This window comes from Typopeltis vanoorti, chromosome 24 (assembly GCF_054136105.1).
Source record: "Typopeltis vanoorti isolate ZY-2024b chromosome 24, IOZ_Tvanoo_1.0, whole genome shotgun sequence".
In the NCBI taxonomy this organism is placed as follows: Eukaryota; Metazoa; Arthropoda; class Arachnida; order Uropygi; family Thelyphonidae; genus Typopeltis; species Typopeltis vanoorti.
This window is the reverse complement of record NC_143572.1, coordinates 41,026,245-41,041,557: the sequence shown is the minus strand read 5'-3', so window position 1 is coordinate 41,041,557 and position 15,313 is coordinate 41,026,245. Positions and strand designations below refer to the sequence as shown.

The 15,313-nt window shown below is 34.7% G+C and overlaps 1 pseudogene; it reads right to left on the bottom strand.

Annotated features, from left to right (window-relative positions):
- Positions 1-13,850: 13,850 nt before the first annotated feature.
- Positions 13,851-14,801, bottom strand: LOC150093125 (retinol dehydrogenase 13 pseudogene; annotated as a pseudogene).
- Between the last annotated feature and the right edge of the window lie 512 nt (positions 14,802-15,313).

Below are 15,313 nucleotides of genomic sequence, written 5' to 3'. Positions count from 1 at the left end.
TAGTCATTTGTAAATACTTCATGGGAGAGGGTGTTCCACATAACTGAGATGAATGGAATCAGAGCCGGTTTTATCATTTGGTGAACTAGGCAATCGCCTGGGGACGCTAAGACTTCAGGGTGCCAGATTTTGCTATATAGTTCGGGGGAAAATTACAACCTTCGAAAAAAATTAGTAAAACCTTGATTAATAATAAAAACTGAAATAAGTCAAGCCATCCTGGTACTCGCTGATGGTCCGACATTATTTTCGCCTTTCTCTATTTCTTTATTTATTATTTTTATAAATATCCATATGTGTAGGTGTACGTGTGCTTGTGTGAGTATGACAATATATATATAGAGAGACAATGTATAGGGGCGCCTAAATTTTCTTTGCCTAGGGTCATCAAATACTCTCGGATCGGCCCTGAATAGAATGAAAGATGACTCTGGGAGTGGCATATTCTGTGAGTATGCAGTTCGGCTGTAATTGGGCAACGAGTTCCTGCAGGTTTGTTACTTCAAGCATGAGAGCAATATTCCAGGGTTAGGCGAATTTGAGATTTATGCAGAATAAGTAACTCGTCAGAAATGACGAAACGGCTTGAGAAAAAAAAAAAGATTCCAATTTTTTTTTGGAAGCTGAGGATGCTATAGAAGTGATGTAATTATTGCCAGGAAAGGTTTGGAGTTAAAGTCAATCCAAGAGGAGAGACTGGTCTTGAATGTTATGATCTTGACTTACTTTTAATAAATTAAGTCGAGAAGATCTGAGGTCTTTTTTTGACAGAAAACACATAAAACTGTGTTTTGGAAACATTCAACTGACTAGATTATTTTCAACGGTATTAAGGATACTTATTACAGATGACTTGAACTTTGAGATCCATTGCAAGGCTTGCTAGATAAGTGGATAGTGCTTAGGAAGAAGGTGAATGAAATGACAGAGCCTTGAGGGATACTTGCATTAACAGGAAATTCTGGAGAGAGAGAGAGAGAGAGAGAGAGAGAGAGAGAGAGCACCTTTCACCATTACACATAGTAGTCGATCTAAAAGAAAACTAGCAATCCCGTTACAAGAACGAAATCAGTCCATGTGATAGTAATTTCTGTAGAAGTCCTCGATTCCAGATCCTATCAAATGTCGTGGAAACGTCAAACGCAACAGCAGAGGTTTCTTCGAATCTTTTCTTGGTACGTATCTAGAGGGGGGGGGGGAATGTAGACTAGGAGATCCTCTGTAGACTTGAATGGCGAAAACCATCCTAGTGGTCACTAATTTGCTGACAGTTCTCCAGGTGTTGAAGTTCACTGTTGATAACTTTCTGTATTACTTTGGACAAAACTGAAGTGAAAGCAATAGCTTAATGGTAGGCAATCACATTTTTTTCCTTTTTTTTTAAAAGAAATTGGTTATGTACACTTAGAATTGTTGCTGTTAAATTTACAAAGAAGATGACTTTGCTTTTGGGAATTTGAATTGAACGAAATCGGGTATCAAAGATAAGAAGTCAAAGAGGTCAGAATGATTTTCAGAATACGACAATGGCAAAGGCAAACTGATGGATGACACAAAATGTGACGAAATTTTAAGCCACAGAAGGTCAAAAAGAGGAGATTCTAGATTAAGCATTGTCTGGCAAGGAATATCGGATCGCGCACAAGCCCAATATGATTTCTTCTCCTCTCCCTTGTAGGGTAGAAGGAATCATATAGGGTGTACTGTGCACAATTAAGATGGGTTGTGAATGTTGTGGCAGAGATTTGAGGTTCTGTCAGAAATAGAAGATCTTTGGATGTCTGAAGTGATTCTACGCGTTTAAGTTAGCATTGAAGCCACGAATTTTGATGAAGTGGATATGGAAGTTTTTTGTAAATTTTTTTGGGGGAGGGGATTTTTCAGGGAGGTTTATTTTTTTAAACTTTAACCGCGGAGACTAACATTTTAAAGGTTTACTCTCATTCTGTTGTTTCAAAGATGAAGAGAAAAAAAAGAAGTGGAACATGCTGCGGGAGTAAGTAGACTCTTGGACGAGTCGCCGATACAGAGAACATCGAATCTCCAAATCATAACGTGGCGACAGTGTCCCCACACACCATTACACTGCCACTCTCTTACTTAACTATTGAACCTTATATTCTTGTTCATTTTCACATATTTAAAAGGACCAGCTTCTTTATTCGAACAGATTTCAGATAATACTAAATTATGAGTTGATCAAAATTTAATATTTCGATCTTTCTGACTACATCAAATTACAGTCAAATCTATTTGTTTTTACTGAATGTTTGCTTCAAACATTCCGTTTTTATATCTTCCTTTTATATTCTTGTTTTTCATACGGTTTTGGCATTGATTTGCCGCTTGTTCACTGTATTTTTTTCTCAAAACTTCCATATGTATTGTCTCTAGTCTTGAAACAAGTGTTTCATCCCAAACTCAGCTCTGTAATCAGTAAGTTAAAATTGGTTTGTACACTTGTCTCGTACACTACTAGCTTGGTATTTTAATTGATTTCTCTCTTGTTCAATATTTATTCAGTTGGCTTCCAAACATACTAGAATTGATTATTACATTATCTCTTTCCATATTTAATTTACTGTCTTCACTAAAATTATCCATAATAGCTGACACGTGTAATCTGTTTAATAAATTCACTGCTGAGAATGCAGTTGATGTTTTTCTTGTTCGCTTTCGCAGTTCATTGCTCCTTTTCAATACCAAATTTGTCACGTTGATTATTTAGTTTGCCTCAAGACTCATGGAGATTTGCAGCAAATTTAATTAAAACATTTCCTAAAATATCCTGTTTGAATATCAGGCTTAATATCATTTTTCATTAATAACGCATAGATTATAAATATCTATTATGAAACAAAGTGGAGATAGCATGTCTTACGCCAGCTTTGGCATTACACCATGACATTTATCTTCTGTATTCTTTCCAAAATCTGTCCATAAACCATATTTGTTAACACTTTAATTATAGCTTCAGATTTTCAACGTATGATTGTTTATGTGTGAGTTACGTTTACACAATATAGATTTCATTTTTTAAAGAGTTTTTCCCGCTGATGCCTTATCGTATGCTCTTTTGCGTAAATACTGATCCTTCTTATATTTCTTTGATTTTTTTTACTTTTTTTTTTAACTGTACGTTATAAATCTGAATGTTGACAAACAGCTGGTTGGCCTTACTCCCAATTCGTTTTCACTCGTTTTTCCGTAATTCATATTCAGATTTATTTTATCTTGTTTCAAGTAGCTGGATTCCGTAATATCATCCCTGCAAAATGTTTTTGTACTGCCATATTTCAACATTTCAGATCTGATATCGTCTACATTAGCGGCTGCGTTTCCATTACAGGTTTTGATGATTCTTTTTCTATCTCCAATATCACGCATTTGAATGAATTCTTCCTACGAGCTGCGACCTTGTAGGAAGACTGGTCGCGCCTACGAGGTGCGACCAGTCTTCGAAATGGAAGCGTCCTTGGAACAGCGTTATGCGATTAAATTTTGTGTGCGTTTGCAAAAATCGGCATCGGACACTTTTAACATGATACGCGAAGCTTTCCACGATGAAGCAATGTCGAGGGCAAGTGTTTTTCGCTGGCATAAAACTTTTAAGGAAGGAAGGCAAAATGTGGAAGATCTTGAACGTGAGGGAAGACCTTCAACGTCCGTCACAGAGACAATGATCAGCACAGCAGCGATTATCATCAAGCACGTCAAAAGGAAGCGTCCATTGCTGAAGAATGGCTTCTTATTGCACCACGATAATGCAAGGTCACACATTGCTGGTTGTGTAGTGGACGTTTTGCAGAAGAACAACACAGATATCCTACCACACCCTCCATACACTCCTGATCTCGCACCGTGCGATTTCTGGCTGTTTCCTCAGCTCAAGAAACCACTAAGAGGCCGCCATTTCGAAAGCAACAAAGCATGTGTAAAAGCTGCGGAGGCGGTTTTGAAAGAACTCTCAAAAAACGGACTCTCACATGTGTTTAAGAAGTGGACGCAACGTTGGGACAAATGCATCGCGTCTCACAGTAGTTACATTGAAAAAGACCATGTAAATGATGATGATTAAAAGTAATCTGTTTTCTGTATAAATATTGTCTTGTTACTTATTGAACAGCCTACGTATATTTGAATATATAATTTATATTTGAGTCTTGTTCAACTCTGATTCTTTTTAAAAGTGTAATGCATTTTTCTTTTGAATGAGATCATTTTTAACCTCTGCTCAATACAGAGTATGACCACTCTCTTTTTCCCTATTCCTTGTATAGGCTTGTATCATGGAGCAATCTGAATACATCATTATCAGTAATAGCATAATTGATAAGACTTTTCTTGATCTATGCGTGTTTTATGTATTTCTCTCCGTGTGAATTTATGCACATTTGTATTATAATAAAAACGATGTTTTTTCCAAAATGCTCGAAACATTAGTCTATTAATCTGCTCTTTACGATTCCAATAATCTATTTTTATAAGACTATTACACTTTTTTTATAAAATCTTTATCAAGTAGCTTTATTTTTATCCTCCTACATGTTTCGCCAATCTGTTTCTATTGGCATCCTCAGGGAATACAAATCAGTAAGCACAAAATGAAGGTTACAGACTAGGTTATAACCGATGGTTCTAAATCATACAAAAATTGGTATTGTGCGTGGCAATGTGCGTGTCTCGTTAACGTGATTTATTCGTGATGACTCATGACGTAATTGTTATGAAAGTTCATTTCTTTGATATTTAATGATCTGATAAAAGTTTTCCAAATTTCTGGTAAAATTAGACCTTGATTCTTGTTTTACGGACGACTGTAGCTGCTTCCTTAAAGGTTCTTGAATGGTAGTTATCTTCTATGTATGGCATAAGGCTCTTATCCCACTCAATGTGATGGTTAGTAGAGGCAAAGTGGCATGAAAGGCCTGAAATGTCTTGTCTGTTATTTCTGACATATCCTATGTGTTCTTTCTTTCTTTCTTTCTGGAGTATATAATATACCTTGCTCATGTGGTATTAGTTACGTAGGTCAGACCTCTAGAAGCTTTGAAAAGAGAAAGAAAGAACACATAGGATATGTCAGAAATAACAGACAAGACATTTCAGGCCTTTCATGCCACTTTGCCTCTACTAACCATCACATTGAGTGGGATAAGAGCCTTATGCCATACATAGAAGATAACTACCATTCAAGAACCTTTAAGGAAGCAGCTACAGTCGTCCGTAAAACAAGAATCAAGGTCTAATTTTACCAGAAATTTGGAAAACTTTTATCAGATCATTAAATATCAAAGAAATGAACTTTCATAACAATTACGTCATGAGTCATCACGAATAAATCACGTTAACGAGACACGCACATTGCCACGCACAATACCAATTTTTGTATGATTTAGAACCATCGGTTATAACCTAGTCTGTAACCTTCATTTTGTGCTTACTGATTTGTATTCCCTGAGGATGCCAATAGAAACAGATTGGCGAAACATGTAGGAGGATAAAAATAAAGCTACTTGATAAAGATTTTATAAAAAAGTGTAATAGTCTTATGAATAATTGTCAAGAAAAAATTCAACATAATCTATTTTTATTTTCTTTATATCAGCTGTCCACTCCAGTGACTTGAAAAATTCCACTGCTCCTTGTCTACTGACAATTTCATTGATATAATGCCCATGAATAAGTCCCATTGTCAAATTTCTGATTTAGTACTATAGATATTTTTACCCTTTTCCCATTTCCTGCTGTCCGAATAAATCTTGTTATTTAAAAGCATCGCATCTATTTTGGTCTTCGTATCCTTAACACCAATCATGTTGATATGCTGTTTTCCCAGTTCCTCTTCTACTTCTACTTCCTTCACATTAATCTTCTTATGTTGAATGCGCCAATCTTCAGTCAGGTATGTTGTTGGTGACATTTTAATATCTCTTTTCACTGTTCTCTCTTGTTTGTTCCCTAGAAAAATAGCGGGACCTTATATAACGTCTGGCATGATTTTTAATGTTGCACCATCATAATGCCATGCAGTTTCAGCTAACACAGAAATACCATTTTTTGGCTAACTTAAATTTTCAGCCCATCTTCGTTCATTGATCATCAGGACGGGTATCTAATAGATTGTACCATACAAAAAATGGGGCGCAGACATTTGAGAATCTCTCCAGTTCCTCTTTTCTGTATGTGTCTTTATTTTAAAAATTGCAGATCTTATGTTCAACTTAACCAAATAATGTAATATTAATTGAAAAACAAGCTCTCCTAACTACATTTTTCAATGTTTGTATTCTAGCAGTGCTCGATCTTTCTTGATCCAAATAATGAGAGGTACCTGCTGATATTAAGCACTAGCTAGGCAGTAATATTACTGGTCTTTAGAGCTCTCTAAAATCAATGAAATAGAAGAAAGAAACCCTTAGCCCACCCACAGTACAAATGTACTCTAAGTTTACAAATAAGCCTTTTGTAGGTGGGAGCCACATAAATAAAATTACTAATAAATTTCTCATTCTGTTATTCACCACTCTCTTCCGCAATTTCGAAGAATTGTCCCTAGTTCTTGTCCGTTTCACTTATTCTACGATTTGAAAAATATCTTCTATATCCATTATGTAAATACCTTTCAAGAAGTTAAACGTTTCACTCATATTATCCCTTTGTCTCTTATCTACCAAACTTTGCAAATTATATCAAAACATCACGTCAAATTACATGGTTGTTGAAGAACACACTGACAAGCAGGGATAAGGAAGTTATTGTTCCACTTCATAAGGCATTAATAAGACCGCATTTGGACTATTGCGCACAGATCTGGTCACCTGGATTTCTTGGCGATGAAGAAATGGTGGAAAGGATTCAGAGGCTAGTTACAAAGATTGTTGCAGGTCTGTGGGATGTTCCCTACGAGGATAGATTGAAGATCTATGGGCTCCAAAAACTAGCTGATAAACGTAGGAGAGGAGTATGATAGAAGCATATAAATTATTAAAGGGATTTTACAGGATTGATACTGATGACATTTTTAAGACCAGTGCAGGAAGGGAGAGAACGAGGGGCCATCACTGGAGATTGTATAAGAGTGTGGTTAACAAGGGCGTTAGGACTAGATTTTTTGCTTGGAGGGTTGTGAATGAGTGGAATGCGTTGCCATAGGTGGTTGTGAATGCTTCGTCTGTGAATGAATTTAAGAAGTATGATAGGTATTGTGTGAAGAACTGTTAGTTTGTCAATGTAGGGTCTCCCGCGATGAGTCTTTATAATAATAATAATATGCTATGATGACACAATTGGACTTCATACGTTCTTAACAATTTCGATGTCTATCCGGATGAGATATCGTTTATATAGGATCCAAATTTAATTTAATTTTTACACTGCTACCTAGACATTATCTTGATTTTAATATTTCTATTCCCTATCGTTTCAAAAAGTACATAAAAAAAGAAATAACAACGAAAGGACAGCAATAAAGAAAATTCAACCATGGAAATACACTGCATGCAAACCAGCGTCGACATATTCCAGAATAGCCAGAGCATCATTATAATAGATTTATATTAATAAATAAATAAAATAAAATAAAATAACGTCCTTCAGAAGCTCTACCCCCTTAAAACAGATAAAATATTATCCCATTTTTGAGTCAAACAAAATACCTTTTATGTAGCAATTTACGTAGCGGGAAAAAAAAAAAAAAGAATGATTATCATGAAATTTTTAAAGGATGTTTTCAAGAATTCATCCTACGAAAGACTGTGAGAGTACATATTTAATGTTAGTAAATATAAAGTTAGCTAATCCGAATCCAAACGGTTTGATAAACGTATCGTTTTTGATCAAACACGATACGTTTTTCAAGCCGCTTTAGGACCCCAAATAATTGGCGTGGTCGCCGTTCATCGGCAACCTTGCCAATTATTGGGGATTCTAAATCTCTCAGCTAAAGACATTCATTTCGAATATGAATTCTAACCCAGTCTTTTGATTGAATAGCTCAAATAGTACTATTCGCTGGACCAACCAGTCTTGCAGTTGATTTAGTGAGAGAAATTAAAAACTGCAGCGCATCGGTGGTGATTTTTCTCAGGTTTTTTACAAACTTATGGCAATGTTGTTTTTTCGCCCTTGTATTGTATTTTCATTCTCATTGGGGGTATAGGGTAGTTATCGACAACAAAAGACAACCATTATATAATAAGTATTGGCTGGATTTTTCCGATTACTGATGAAGCAGCTAAGGTTATGAAGTCATTGTATTAATTGTTCCTGTTAACAGTGTGTTCTTTGCGCCGGTTTATCTGTTTTCAGGGTTGAAAAATGCGAGTTTGCCAAATGGAAAACCCAACTCCCTATCTCCAGCGTATGAGATGGTATCAGTGTTTCATTGAATAAATAAAATGCAGATATACTGATAAACTGCACTAACGCTAAAGATATTCGTGGCATGTACATGAGTACCATAATAATAATATGCTATGGTGACACAGTTGGACTTCATACGTCCTTCACAATTTCGATGTCTATCCCAATGAGATATCTTTTATATAGGATCCACAATACATTAAGAATACAAATACATTAAGGATAGAATATTAACTTCCAATTACAATATATATATTTTTTTTTGAAATACTGTGCCAAGAGATGTGTTTCTATTCTATATTCACTACAGATACTCATGTTCTATATTTGTACTTGGTTGGAATAGTAAATGTAATACAAACTGGCTTATTAAGCAAAATTAACAAAAACTACCTCAGAGCTAAAAATATCAATCAACTCTCTTTGATTGATATTTTTGGCTTTTTTTTTCCCCCCATAAATGAGCACTGAAGAATGTTAACGATATATCAGTTTGCTGCAAGAATTTTGATTTTGTATTTTTGATTGTTTAAAAAACAAAATGGTCGATTGATGCTTCGTTCCATAGGTCGTTAATCGAACTCATTTGATTCAAAGCTCGCAGTAAAGCAGGTCTATGGAATAAACCTCATGAGAACAGGTTGAAGATTTGTGGGTTGCAGAAATTGGTTGATAAGCGGAAAAGGGGTGATATGATTGAGACATTCAAATTACTGAAGGGTTTCTATAAGATTAATTCAGAGGTTATTTTTGAGAACAGGACTGGTGGTGGGAGGACTAGGGATCATCCATGGAAACTGGGAAAGTTTCCATGGATGATCCCTAGTCCTAACAAAGAGTGTGGTTAGCAAGGGTGTTACAGCTAGGTTTTTTACTTGGAAAGTGGTAAACAGTACAGTAACCAGGGTATGAAGCGCCTGTGGCAAGTTTCTAACTTGCACCCCCCCAACCCAAAAATGACATAAATATAACAAGTTAAATTTTGCTAAATCCAATTTGTTAAATGCTTACAATTAATTCCATCTAAATGAGTGGCAGAATTTGTGTGTCTAAAGCGGCGTCTTGCCGAAATTTAAAAATACAATATAAAATAGCGGACTTTTATATCTATTTATTTATTTTTATTTTTTACATTTTTTTTACGTTTTGCACCCATGGCGGGCGCCTCTTTCGCCACGCCCTCGTTACGGCACTGGTGGTAAATGAGTGGAATAAGCTGCCAGAGTCTGTTGTAGGTGCCATGACTGTGAATGAGTTCAAGGCAAAGTATGATAGATACTGTGTGAATGTTGAATAGTTGTGATGGACATGATGTTTAGGGCCTCCCAGGATGAGTCTAAGGACTCCTTGGAGTTGCCCGTAATAATAATAATAATAATAATAAAGCATTTGTTATCATTTTGAATTTGTCAATGGTAGTTAGTAGCCTACTGTGCCTCAAAACAAACAAACAAACAAAAAACGAGTTATTTTCTTCTTCTTCTTGGCCATTAGCTCGCACACCTCACAAAAAAAAAAAAAAAAAAAAAAAAACCTTGGTAAAGTTGTCGTTTAACTTTGAGCCAATTATGCAAAACTGTCTCGTTCGCGTCACACAGAAATGCTTCAAACATACAACTTAAAACGTCTACAAAATAGCATACATGTAGCTTAAAAATATACACCACCCATCCATCTCTCGTCCGTCTGAGACGAGGTGAGTCCCCTAATTAAGATTAAGAGTTTTAGGCTATTAATGCCCTTGCCATTCCTAAGGACTGCATTCTCTAAGAACGAGTATTTTATGTCTGTAGATATGTGTGTGCCTGTTTTGGTCAACGAAAAAACTAGAGGTTCCGGTAGAATAAAACCTCCACCTCCGTATGAGACTGAAAAATTTACACGTGATATTAAAATTCTAATTAATGTTTTTAATTAATGGTATATCGATTAGTGTTATATAAGTACAGTAAAATAATTGTGTAACCTTATTCAAGTTTACTTTATTTTTGTTATTCATGGTTCTATTAAAATTTTACTTGCATTTTATTTATTTCATATCAATAAAGTCATGTTGTTTCTTTCATTTTCAGAAAACAGTTAAAAGAAAATAAAACTCCTATCGCGTCATTCAAGAAGAATATCCAATCATAAAATGGATATTCTTTTCTTCTCAAAGCGCTAAGATTAGAAAGCAAAAATAAAGGAAAGTGGAGGAAAACAGTTCGTACTCACAGTGGTTCAGAATCTAAAGGGTATTCCTTAAATTATGATGATTACAATAAAAGGAAATTTATTTATGATTATGTGCTGTCAGGTGAGCATGTACATGGCTATGTCGTTCTTGTTCCATTAGGTAAATAAAAATTAAACAAAATATTAGTCATTTCGTAGTAATAACTTGACAATCTAAAATACATTGTAAATGTGGTTTTCTTTTATTTTTGTTATGTTTGTTTCTCTTGGCTTACATGATTACAGGTAGGAAATCATACTTGGACTATGCTACACAGGTGTAACGTTCTCAATGTGTTTTATTCATCCGAAACTGCAGTTGTATTCTCTACGTGCTAATTCCTGTTCGTTCAAGAATTAGAGGTTCCGTGTTGAAAAAAAAAAAAAAAAATAGATCGTCAGTCCGAAGGGAAGGACAACAATACTTTTTTTTCTTAACCATTGAACTTAGACATAGGCTATGCATCAACAAATGAGCATAACCCATTTATTTGAGATTCACAAACAAAACAAAACAATTACCAACAAATAAATTTCTAGTTCGCTTTGTATGATAAAAGAAAAGGCTTAATTGGGAATCATTTGGTTACGACCTAACTGCCGGTTAGAAAATCTGATATTTTATTATTAAATAAAAATATATGAGGCAGTATTTTAAAGGGGCAATGCTAACGCTATATAAAAATCTAACACATTAATTATTTATCCCTGGATCTTGTTGATTGAGTGAACCTCGGCTTTCTAACAGAGACTATGAATTTGAACCACAGTGTGTGAAATGGAAAGTGGATGTTTGTGAATTGTAGAGAGTAAAAAATCACCAGCAATTAGACCATCTTGCTTATCGGAGACCTGAAATGGCTAAGCATGTTCGGTCTCTACATTAGGGCTCCTACATTGTCAACCTTCGATACCCATTCATATTAACAAATTACCAGCAACTTTAGAATCATCTCTTGTACTTATGAATTCTTATTCACCAGTTATAAAAGATATTATGCAACAGAATGGCCTTGCATAATAGGAGCAGTGCCAGAACAACAAGTTAGTTGATTATTTGCCAACTAACTTGTCGGAATCTTGTTACTGTTAGTGCTCTGATTACTAAACCATGAATTAGTATTCATTTTATGAATACGTGTAAAGAAAGCTTTGGCTAATGAATCTTGTACAGAATTCTCATTGCCGAATTTTTCTTCAGCAAAACTCAAAACCAAAAGCGGGAAGCATCTCGATTAATTGAAATTCTGTTCCACATGATATTCGAATGTTCAAATGTAATGAAATACTTTTAACTGCTTAATTTGGTTAATCATTTTCATTTTGATTATTTACTAATTACATTTATATTATTATATTGATTATTGATTACATTTATAATTCTCTACTAGTTTTGTATACTTTCTTTGTGAGAATAATTTAAATGACAGATTACGTAGCATTTGCTGACGATTCAGTAACCATCAGTAAATGCTAGCATCATCATCTTACATCATGTTTTAGTGACGATTCATCCATAATCTCACACGCACATAGACTTTGGATATGACGCATGTTATCACGTCTATCGTTAAACCAGCTTTTAACTGTTCATTCCATTCAAGTTTTGATATAGTAAAGGTCTCTTGTCATTTATATGTAACAGATTCTCCAGAAGAAGTGTATTATGGAAGTGTAAAGCTAATGAAGTTTTATTTAGAATTAACTGTGTGATCTTTATACCGGAGTGAGATGTAAAATGGGATCTTTACGGGGTGTAGTGTAATATGCAGTGTTGGTAACAGCGTGCATACATGACGCACCCTACCTAATAAATAACCTTTTAATAAGTTATTCCAGACGGTTCTGAGTCTCTCCGACTAGATCTTATCAGTAAACTACAATTAACTAAATTTCACAATGGCAAACCACAGCTTCGACATTAGGTTTCTTTAAGATACGGGCAATGGAACAGAACCTGTCTTGTCAAACAAGTTCCTAACCATTTTCTTTTTTTTTAGTGATACTCTTAAAGCACTGTCCTTTAAACCATATTTACTCGTAGATTAAAAGTATTGGTTTCCAAGAAAAATAAAAGTTTATTGAACTCCTCGAGTTTATTTTCTATTTAAAAGATATTCAAATTTAAAATACATTTGAATATTGTTATTCAAACCAGTAGAATGGTTTACCATACTTGATTTAAAAAAAAAAAATGCAATGTTTGTGCATAAATTACGAATGTTAAAGTTGCATTATACAAAAGACAAAAGCCTGTATAAAACAAACATTTTTAGTAACTGTTTAATGATCCATGATGTTAATAGTACCTAATTTAAAGCTAATCAATAAAACAATCCAATTATATCTAAAAACTGTTATTGTCTCATACTAAATGGGTTAATTACGGGAAGAAATACACAGCCTGGAACCTAAATTTATTTAACAATGGAATTATTTCCCTCATAATGTAAAACAGTAATGCATCTCCGAGGAGCTGCGTTTTACATTATGAGAAGGACTGTGATCGAAGCTTGCTCCACCTTTGCTCCGAGTTGTCCTAGTGTTGTACCACCAAGCGTAGACTCACGCTTGGACTTGCCGAACGTTCTTCGGCATGAAAGTCTTAGACGATCTTCGAGTTTCTTATTCGGCTTTAAAATAACGAGGGATTTTTTTATCCCCTTAACTAAAGAACATTATCTGTTAAAAATTAAGAAATAAAATGCTAAGAAAGAGCCTTGAAATGGTTATGATTTTATATGATTATCACTAATGAAAGATTGTAAAGGCGTAGTACGTGTGCATTAGTATCGTGGATGGTCTACTATTTTCCCCCTACTTTTATTAATATTTTTCTCTCCAAAGACCAAACATAGAACCAATAAACAGGTCTATAGTTTCACACAGAGTGAAGAAATTCATCTCCATATATATATATATATATATAGTTTTAAATATTCTAAATTTAAAAAAATGCATTTTACAATTTAATTTAAAATTTTTAATTAAATTGTGAATGCTACGAATAATTTACATTGATATTCAACGATATAATTATATTATTATCATATTTATAGAATTCTACTATATATTATAATATTTTATTTCGAAATATACGAAACAGTGTTATATGGTATGCTTTATAGTTAACTATTTTACAATAAACCCTTAACTATTAACTAAAACAAGGCATCTTTTTTTTTCTTTTTTTTTTACCCTACTTACTATACCTTACAATTCGTTCCCGGATAGCCTTCGTAAATACGGTTTGTTTCAAACTTTTTTTTTTTTCAGCATTTCGTTTCCAGTCCTGTTAGTTTTTCGGACACTTCCCATAACTTTTGTGCCAGCCGTACATTTCTCGCTTTTGAAGATACTCGAGCAGGGCGACAATCCACAAAATATTTCCCCGATACGTTTTCTAGACTTTCTTCTATTGCTAAATGAAGAGTTGTTTGGGCTCCTTCTGTACAATCTTTTAAGAAAAAATAAATCACTGGAATGATTACGTACGTAAAGATCCATGTACCATTTCGAGCTATAGATGTTTTCACTCCTCCTGGGTGTAAAGCATTCACTGTGACTCCCGTACCACGAATTCTTCGATTTAATTCACTCATGAAAAGAAGGTTAGCCAGCTTAGTGCTACAGTAGATCCAGAAAGGATGGCGAACATACTTCTCGCAGTTCAAGTTATCAAGATCAAGAGTAGCTATTAAATGATTAATTGATGATACCAGTATGATTCGCGAGGGGGCGCTTTTCTTCAGTATGTCTAGTAGCAGATTACTGAGAAGAAATGGTCCAAAATGATTCGTAGCAAACTGTAACTCCAGGCCATCTTCTGTTCGATGTAATCCCGGCAGAGGATATACCCCGGCATTATTGATCAAAATGTCAAGACGTTCTTCCGTTTGTTTGATATCTTCGACAAATGCATGCACCGATTTCAACGAACTCAAATCTAAATGCTTGATGACGATGTTGTCTTTACCCGTCGATTGTTTGATGTCTTCGGCAGCCTTCTTAGCACGGTCAATACTCCTACAAGCCATAATAACACGAGCATTCCTGCGTACAAGTTCTCTTGCTGTCTCCTTACCAATACCAGAATTTGCACCTGTAATTATTACAGTTTTTCCGGTCATATTTCGAGGGTTGTTGCACTTTCCTGAGATGAACTTCAGATAAATTTTCAGAGCTAGTAGTGCGGCAACAATAGTAAGCAATAGTGATGTCATTTCTACTTCTTCTTTGCGTCAACTAAACGAAAAGCTAACGACATTAAGAAAACCACGTACTGTGTATTCTTTCGGGTGTTTCTTTTGAAGCGTGCAAAGCGAACATTGACCTCTATTTACGTCCAGAAGGAAATGACCTCTCACAATGACGCAACAGCCAGCAGGATACAAGAATGTCAGCTGATTTTAATAGATCTGCTTAAATCAATTACGTTTCTGCCCCACAAAAGATAGGAAGAAAAACCGCGGATGCATCACTCAATAGGACTAACACTTTAAACATTTACAGGCAAGTTGTAAAATTTTGGAAGTAATAAGTTGGTTAATTATCTTCCTCATAATTTTTCACGAAAGTTTCTGAAATGATATACAATAAGGACATTAGATTTCTTGTTAAATGATATCAATTATTTAAATAAAAAAGGAGTCATTGTCCTCAATACCACTAATATTTTCTTACATGTATTAGTTTTTGCGTCATAAAGATAGAGGTAAATAATACAGTAACCATG